Source organism: Suncus etruscus, chromosome 3 (assembly GCF_024139225.1).
Source record: "Suncus etruscus isolate mSunEtr1 chromosome 3, mSunEtr1.pri.cur, whole genome shotgun sequence".
NCBI classification, from domain to species: Eukaryota; Metazoa; Chordata; class Mammalia; order Eulipotyphla; family Soricidae; genus Suncus; species Suncus etruscus.
Window position 1 is genome coordinate 113,856,791 of NC_064850.1, and position 8,419 is coordinate 113,865,209.

At 37.1% G+C, this 8,419-nt stretch overlaps 2 non-coding genes across 2 annotated transcripts; both read right to left on the reverse strand.

The window, feature by feature from the left end:
• Positions 1 to 1,751: 1,751 nt before the first annotated feature.
• LOC126005747 (U1 spliceosomal RNA) lies at positions 1,752 to 1,915 on the reverse strand. Its single transcript, XR_007494783.1, has one exon. It is a non-coding gene; the product is annotated as a U1 spliceosomal RNA (small nuclear RNA).
• A 6,368-nt stretch (positions 1,916 to 8,283) lies between these two features.
• On the reverse strand, positions 8,284 to 8,419 carry LOC126004961 (small nucleolar RNA SNORA72). The gene has a single exon (XR_007494162.1). It is a non-coding gene; the product is annotated as a small nucleolar RNA SNORA72 (small nucleolar RNA).

Below are 8,419 nucleotides of genomic sequence, written 5' to 3' on the forward strand. Positions count from 1 at the left end.
TTATTATTTTAACTTAATCACCATGGATTACAAAGTTACAAAGTAATTCTGAGTTATTTTCAGGCCTACAATGATTCAATATTAATCCCTTCACAGTGTCTACTTTCCTCCATCTATTTTCTCAGGCTTCCAGTCCTGTCTCTACATCTGTTTCAAACACATACAGACATACACCTGCTTTATGAAGATTCCAGTCTGCTCTTCCACACAATGCTTGTCTTTGAATGACAGGAATCAGGTTTTTAGTGTTTTAAACTGTAAATGGTATTGTTTTATACAGACATGCACATATACATACATATATATATATATATCCATACATACCACAACTTGCTTGTCTCCATTTCAAGTTGTTTTTGTTTTTTTCTTTTAAAGAAATTCATGTTGATTCATGTAGCTTTGGATTATTCATTTTGGTTGAGTTTTGGAAATAGCACAATTTACTCATATGTCGCCTATGAATGAGAATTTGCATATTTCACAATTGTTTAGTGATGATTTTGTTGAGAAACCTTGTATATATCTATTGATTCAAAACTGCAAGAACTTCTTAAAGTACCTCACTTCACTTTATGAATATAAAACATTAGTATGCAAGGCTATAGTGTATTTATTCTATTTATACATTAAATATTATTTACTATATTCATTGCTAATTAAATATAGCTAAAATAATTATAATAAAACAGGGAATATAATAAAATATGCATCTTAATTTCATTATATGTTGCCTTCCCTAGTATAACAAAAGAGTTGAATATAAATGAACAGTTTTTCCCTCTGTGAATTTCCTATTCACTTCATTGTTCATTCTTTTTTCTACTGCATTCTTGGTCTTTTTCTCATTGAGCTTAGAACATGTATATTCTTGATATGATTCTTTGTGAGATACATAATTTGAAGTATCTTCTCCCTCTCTACAAACTGTCTTTTAACTTGCTTTATGGTGCAATTTTTTTAAAAAAAGCCTTAAATTTTCATGTAGTTAAATTCATTCATCTTGTTCCCTTTATGGTCCACACATATTTTGTGCTTAGAATGTGTTTCTTTATATCAACTCAAAAATACTCTACTTTGGGGGCCAGAGAGAGAGTATAGTGGGTAAAGTGCATGCCTTTGTATGCAGCCAATCCAGTTTCAAAATCCAGCACAAAATATGGTTCCCCTGAGCACCAAGTCAGAAATGTTGAGCATAGCAGGGTGTGACCCCCAAACAAACAACGTTACACCTAATCTTGCCAATATGACAGCTTTTACTCTTGACATTTGAGCTGTTAATTCACCTGGAATTTACTTACTGTTTTAAAATCTGGTAGTGACTATCGTCCTTACAATTGATTGAAACAATTATCTATGCATCCTGATATTCCATCCGTTCATTTGTGCTGCTTTGTGCATGTTTGTCTATGTCAGTGTTTCTGTCCTATGTAGTCTATTTGTCTATTCTGAGAATGACATAATTCTTATTTAATTACCATCACCTTAGAGTAAATCTATTCTTTTGTTTGTTTATTTGTTGGATGTACAGAGCTGTGTTCAGAAGTTACTCCTGGCTCTGCACTTAGGAATGACACCTGGCCAGTTTATATGAGATATAGGAGATAGAACATGGGTTGGCTGCATGCAAAGCAAGTACTTTACCTGCTGTACCATCTCTCTGACTCCTTTATTACAAATCTTTCTATCTACTTAATCAAGTTTCTTTTTCAACCTTAGCAATTTTCTTTTTTTTTTCTTTTTTTCTTCTTTTTTAGGGGAGAGCGCGAACGCAGTCCCCCACTACCCCAAATTATGCAGTCGATTTTCCCACATTTGGGGAAATTGCAGGGGTCAGCACACCCGGAGTGCAATGGGTGAGCGTCACCCTGGGGAAACCACCTTCGTGATCATGGTATCTCCCCTGCCAGGTAAGTATAACCTTAGCAATTTTCAACCTTTGATTCCATGTGATTTTAACTTATACAAGGTAAAATTTTCATTGACTTCTTAAAATGTTGATTTACAGTAAGCTTTTATATATAAATTGGTACATAATCCCCCCAAAAGCAGGTCACACATGTGCATTGCTTATATTTTCACTTAAAATAAAATTAATTCCTTTTGGCATAAATATTATTGAAAAGAAGTGCTTTAACAATAGCTGATGCCAGGGCTGAAGAGATAGTAGTTGCTTTGAGCATGGCCAATCCTGGATGGATGGTGATTCGAATCCTAGCATCCCAGTATCTGAGCATCTGAGCACAGAGCCAGGAGTAACTCCTGAGCACTGCCGGGTGTGACCCAAAAACCAAAAATCAAAAAAAAAAAATAGCTGATGCCAAATAAAAGAGCTAAGTAGCAATCTTTGAGTTTATCTTAAAGGTTGAGAAGTTCAGCAAAAAAAATGTAGGTATTGAATTCAAGAAGTTATAGAAATGTCTGGAATATTAGATGGAAGAGGTAAAGAAGAGAGAGTGGTCTTCACTATTGGAGTTTACTACTAAGCAAGAGAAGCAAAACCTATGTTTCACATACTGAATATATCAACACTATAACTAAGGGGTATTCTGGGATTTCATGGCCCTTATCTTGAGCCCTCAAATTTAGACTTTTCTGCATGTAGATACTTGTTAAATTCTGTCTACTAATCCCCACGAGGGGTACTTCCTCATGTTCACATTGTCTATGGTAGCTGCTTGCATCTGCGTTTTCCTGTATTCTCCCTTAACAATCCATGCCCCAAATTCAATCCATTCCTGATTTTCATAAAACAAGCATGAGTTTATTTCCATTTTCTGAGTCACTAGGAATCCCAGAGAATGATCCCATTGAGCTATTCATAACCTTCTGCATCACTGCTCTGCTCTTTCCTCTTCCTAGAAGCCCCTCTCTGCTCCCTAATTCTCTTCTTCTCAGTTGCTTATAAGAGTCTCATAGTCAATACTTGTTTTTTTTAGAGACCACTCGAATTTTCCCTTGCTCCTATCCCCAAGCTGTCATACCAAACAAATCAAGTGGCTAATGAACAGAGCTCAGAGGCAGTTAAGTTTGAGGGTAATAAACAAAAATATTCTCTTACACAAAAAAACATGTAAGACAGCTAACGAGAACAGAAAAAAAAAATAAATGTTTCAGATAGCAAGGAGGATGGGGATAAAAATCTGGGGATATAAAGATGCCAGTTATTTGCAGTAGAAAAAGATCCATCAAGAAGGATTTTAAGGCAGGAGAGAGTTCTCAAATTGGACCCTGAAGAAAGGCTAGAATTAGTATTGCAGAGAGAGAAGACAAGAGGTCATTCAAGGTAAGGAAATAACTGTACAAAAACCACAGAGCAAAGAATGAGCCTGGCAACTCAGTGAAGGCAGCTCACAGCACAGAATTTAGCAGTGAGATAAGGCCGACTGGGTGCTGGAAGTGCCTGGTTGCCAGATTCAAGGGCTTGGGAATTGATCCAATAAAAAATCAAAGGAAGCTCTAACCAATGTACTTTGGAAGGCAGGCACAGGAGGAAGCTTTGAGAAGGACCCTCTGAAATTAGAATCAGGGTTTCAAGGACTACCAGAATTCTCTGTTTCTGATTTCTGAGTCTTTCTATAAGTTGACTTTGGTCCTCCACTGCCACCACCACCAACATTCCACCCCAAAATCAACCTTTTCTATCTTGGACTGTGGTGATTCAGCAAGATTCCTGGTTTGTCATCCGTGCAGAAAAGGCTCTCACCTCTTGTTTCAGCTCCAAAAATTTAAGAGAAGGATGCCATTGGACTGGGTTTGAATTAAATGAGCAACTGAGGTGAGGAAGGAAAGATTGCAGAGGAATTCTGCTTTCTGCTTTCAAACGGACTGTATCATAATACATGGCCAAGTTTCAGAAGGGGCAGTTGTGAGTTGGTGGTGGGAGATAAAGGAGGCCGCATATCATAATTTGGGGGAGAATTGAGAGAAAACAAATATAGTTAGTACCTAAGACTGGAAAACTGTTCTGTAAATGAAACTGATATTTTTAGCAAACATTTATTGATAATCTATCATTCTTATTTATTTTATATACCTCTTCCATTTTTTAGGTCTCTTTCCTGGATTAGTCAATATTCACTTAAGTTACCTAAAGTTCTTTTTGAGGAAAAAAAAAAGAAAATTAAATTCAGCTACATAATGGCTATTATTATCAACAGTCAATAATACTATGATATTATTATATTACCCTTATAATTATGGCTTATCAATGTTAAGACATAGTTTGCTCATTTTCCGGTCGGGTGCTTACCAGAAACATTTAACTCCCCAGGAGCAATGCAAGTGACCAAGGACATGGTGCTGCTTAGGCCTTGAGATGACAGAGATTATCCATGGCACTCTCACAGAAGTGGGGGTCTCTAGGGTTGCACCCAGTAGTGTCAGGTGACCCTATGACACTGGGGATTTAACCAAGGCCAGAAAAACACACACTTTCACCCCTGCAACATTTCTCGGGCCCCTTCCAGATCTTATTCTCAAGGAGTCCTTAGTCTAGAGGTATTAAAACAGATAGAAGATGAGCAACATTGCTAATGAAATGTAAATACAATTCTCTAGGTTCAGAAGATTGCTCATAGAATTTATATAGTATTCTGAAATGGTTCAAGTCAAGCATGAGTCAAACCAAAACCCTAATATGTAGCCCTAACAGGGTTTCCGTAGAGAGGAGCTCCTGAAAACTATGCCACAAAAGGCCGAGCTGATAAAGGCAACACATTCTGCCTAACAGGATGGAAGATCCTGACATTCAAAGAGGAGTCAACTGCAAGAAGGGGAAGCACTTTTGGGTTGAGGCCCACTGGAGAGTCTCAGGAAGATGACCAAGGGCCACATCCGAAATGCTTATAGAAAAATGTCTGTGGCATTGTGTCAAGCCAATAAGCAAGGTGAGATGGAGAAGTGCCAGAGACTATGAGGTTTCCAAGTTGAGATGTGTAGTGTCTGAGCTGATCTCCCAGGGGAGTTCAGAGCACCCTCCTTAGCAGTGGTCACTTCCCATCAAACAAGACATTCAATTTTGAGGCAGTGGTGTGAAAATAAGAGATAAGCCCCTACATTTTCTTCCATACTAAGCCCTGATAGTTTGCCCAGTGATTCACTGTGGCCTATAAAAGCTCCAGGTTTTAAGATGGCAAAGTGTCACTAGTATTGCCATGGAGGGCTCCTGATCCCTTCTCTTCAAATCCCTTCAAATACTCAACCTTTAATCCAATCCTGAGGAAACCCTTGTGCACAATCTATGTTGAAAATTATAACCTGGGGCTGGAGAGATAGCATGGAGGTAGGACGTTTGCCTTGCATGCAGAAGGATGGTGGTTCAAATCCCGGCATCCCATATGGTCCCCCAAGCCTGCCAGGAGCAATTTCTGAGTGTAGGGTCAGGAGTAACCACTGAGCACTGCCACAAACAAAACAAAACAAAACAAAACAAAAAAGAAAATTATAACCTGGCTCCAAGACCCCATTTCCTCTCAACAAAATAATATTTCAGCGTGAGCAGGCCCTGTTCTATGATGTGTCAGCTTAGGGAAGTATATTCCTTTGTAGGCCCTTGTAGTCCCATGCTGTTGGTGGTCCCGGTAGTCTTATTTAGGACTCAGAAAATGGAAGAAACTTTCTATAAAAGAAAAATGCTCCAAATGGAATATTAAGTCTCCCTGTTACTTAAAACCTCTACTATCCTGTGACTAAGGATTTCATAGGCTATTTCTTCTCATACTGTTGTTTACCCAGTCTTGTTTGATTTAAAAAGTTCTTCTCAATCCACCTCATTACCTCACAGGTTTTTTTTTTCTGTCGTTCTTCTCCCACCTCAAAGATATAATTATCATCCTGCTCTTTTATATAGAGGATAGCTTACCAATCACTCATGGTTTTATACCCTAAGGGTAAATTGGCCATGTTTGGAGACATTTACCATAAATTTGAGGAAGGAGTGGTTACTTCAAGTACTTAGTGAGCTGAGGTTGGGGATAGTGAAAAACATCTTAAAATGTACAGTTCAACCTCTTACTGTGGAATTATCAGGTCCGATATATCAGTAGAGTCAAAATTGAAAAATCTGTAACATGATGTACATCTTCTCTCTCTTGTTTCCATGATCCCAAACATTAAGTCTCTGTAGTTGTGATGCCCCTTCCCACCAAGATGCCATTAAATGAAAGGGGCCACTGATTCCCAGTAAAGCATATGGCAATAATAGAGACCCCTAATTTTGCCTTCAAAGTGAGTTATTCTTCTTCGAATAAGTTGTATTTCAAATAGAATTTTTCCTGGATCTATATAAAATCGAGTTCTTATACTTACTCTGCCAGAAAGAGAATGAGAGAAAGGGAAGAATGTAAATAGTGTGGGTGATTCTGTCCCTCTTTCCACTAGAACATATGCCCCAGCAAAGCACAGGAAAGAAAGGTGGTTCTGATGTTCCTCCAGCCGTCTCAGCTCCTGAATTGCTCTCATAGTATGAGCATCTCTCCACACTGAATGAGATTCAAGTGTTTAAAGATACATTTTTTGTACAACATGGCCCCTAAATGCAAGCCAACTACTTCATCAGGTGTTTAGCTGAGAAAACAGCCATCTGTTCCAATGCTGGAGGAAAAACTGGCTGACTTGGATGGCATACCAGCCTCAAATATGCATTTTAAAAAATGGCCACAGATATTGTGTTTAAGAGAAAATCAAGGGATTTTTTTCAAAATGTACTTTGTATATAATTTTTTTACCTTGCCAAATATTTCACCTTGAGCCAAATTCTATAATTCTATGGGACAGGGGTAGCAGATGGTGATATGGGGGAATTAGAGGTCTTGGAATAAAGCTCTGAGAAACAGTGCAGGCTGAAATGGTTCAAAGAGGAAAGAGAAGAAGAAATGTTAAGTGAAAACTAGAAAGGCACAAAAAAAACAAGAGAGTCACTTTTTCTTCTATATTATAACTGAGCAAAGACATTTACTAATTTTTTAAAGTGGAAAACTACACAGAGAGTATAGTCTGTGGCAATATTGATTTTTGAAAGACATTTACTATGTAATGTAGGATCAAGTTCTTCCTAATCTTGCAATATGATATCTGTTGAATAAAATATTTTTCTGTATGCTAGTGGATCATTTTGTCATATGTATATTTCCTTTTATATTGTAGCTTGCTTTACATGTTGCATAATTGCTTTTTTTCTATATTATAGAAAGAGCTTTGTATATTTGCTTTGTATATTCAGAATCTATGGCATATACTTGGTGGCTATATATATATATATATAATAAATTCTAATCTGTTTAAATATTAAACACCAGGGAACAATAGACACCCATGAAGGTGTGCCTTTGAAACCTGAATTTCCATTATGTGTTCAAGTGCTTTGTGTGGTGAAGGAAACACAAAAGAGAACAGTTAAAGACCACAACTTTCTCTATCTTAGTTGCATGCATTTGTCAATGGCCTGCCTGCTCTCAATTATTTTAACTGGGGCTGATGCTTCTGATTGCTCAGATGAGGTGAGGAAAAGAAAATGAGCTCATAAATGTTGCATGGGTCAAAGTTTTCATGGGAGGGTTAGAAAGATAAATTTTATCATAATAATTTCAGAAATTCCCATTTTAATTAAATACAATATTTTCAGATTGTGCTACGGCACAAGACATTGGCTTTACAACATCATGGGAACTTTCTAAATAATGCACTAAATAAAGGGAAGAGTGTTCGCTACTAAGTACTATTTCCAAAGCATAAAACTTTGATAATGATTTTCTTTTATTTGGGCACAAATTAAGTATATGGATACTTTCTTTGAACTAAATTGCTACCCTTTATTGTAGGCCAGTGCTCCTAACAAAGTCAAATTAATAAAAAGCAATTTAAAATGGAGAATGGCTAAAATTAAATTTTGGAATATTGAACTACTGAAGAATATAGAGACAGAGGAGATAGGCCTTGTGGGTTTTAATTGACTTGCCCAATAACACTATTAGAAAAAAGTTTGGATTTCAGAGTCAGAACTTACTAACGTCAAAGTTTGATACAGAATTCAAATCTGGCTTTGAAGGATTTAAACATTCATATTAATTCAGCAATGTTGTTTGTTAGCTAAATTCCCTTGAAATCTTATTCACTGTAGGTTTATATTTTTTTTTCTAGAGAAGAAAAAAGAAATAGCAATTTTACATTTATTGGCAATTGGTAAACTCAAATTAGCAGTGATCCCTCCTTCCCCCAGTCTCCCAATAGCTCTTCTACCCTTCTAGATTAGTTGAACTAGAAACTCTTAGTTAGGGCTTCCAGACTATTTATCACCAGCATTACCAAAACCAGACCTAGGTGGGTAAAGAACTAGGCCTGGGGACATAAGCATCGTCTTAATATAGCGAATGGTTAGCCTGCCCTGATTATGGAACAATCAGAACAGTGAGAATATTCGTAG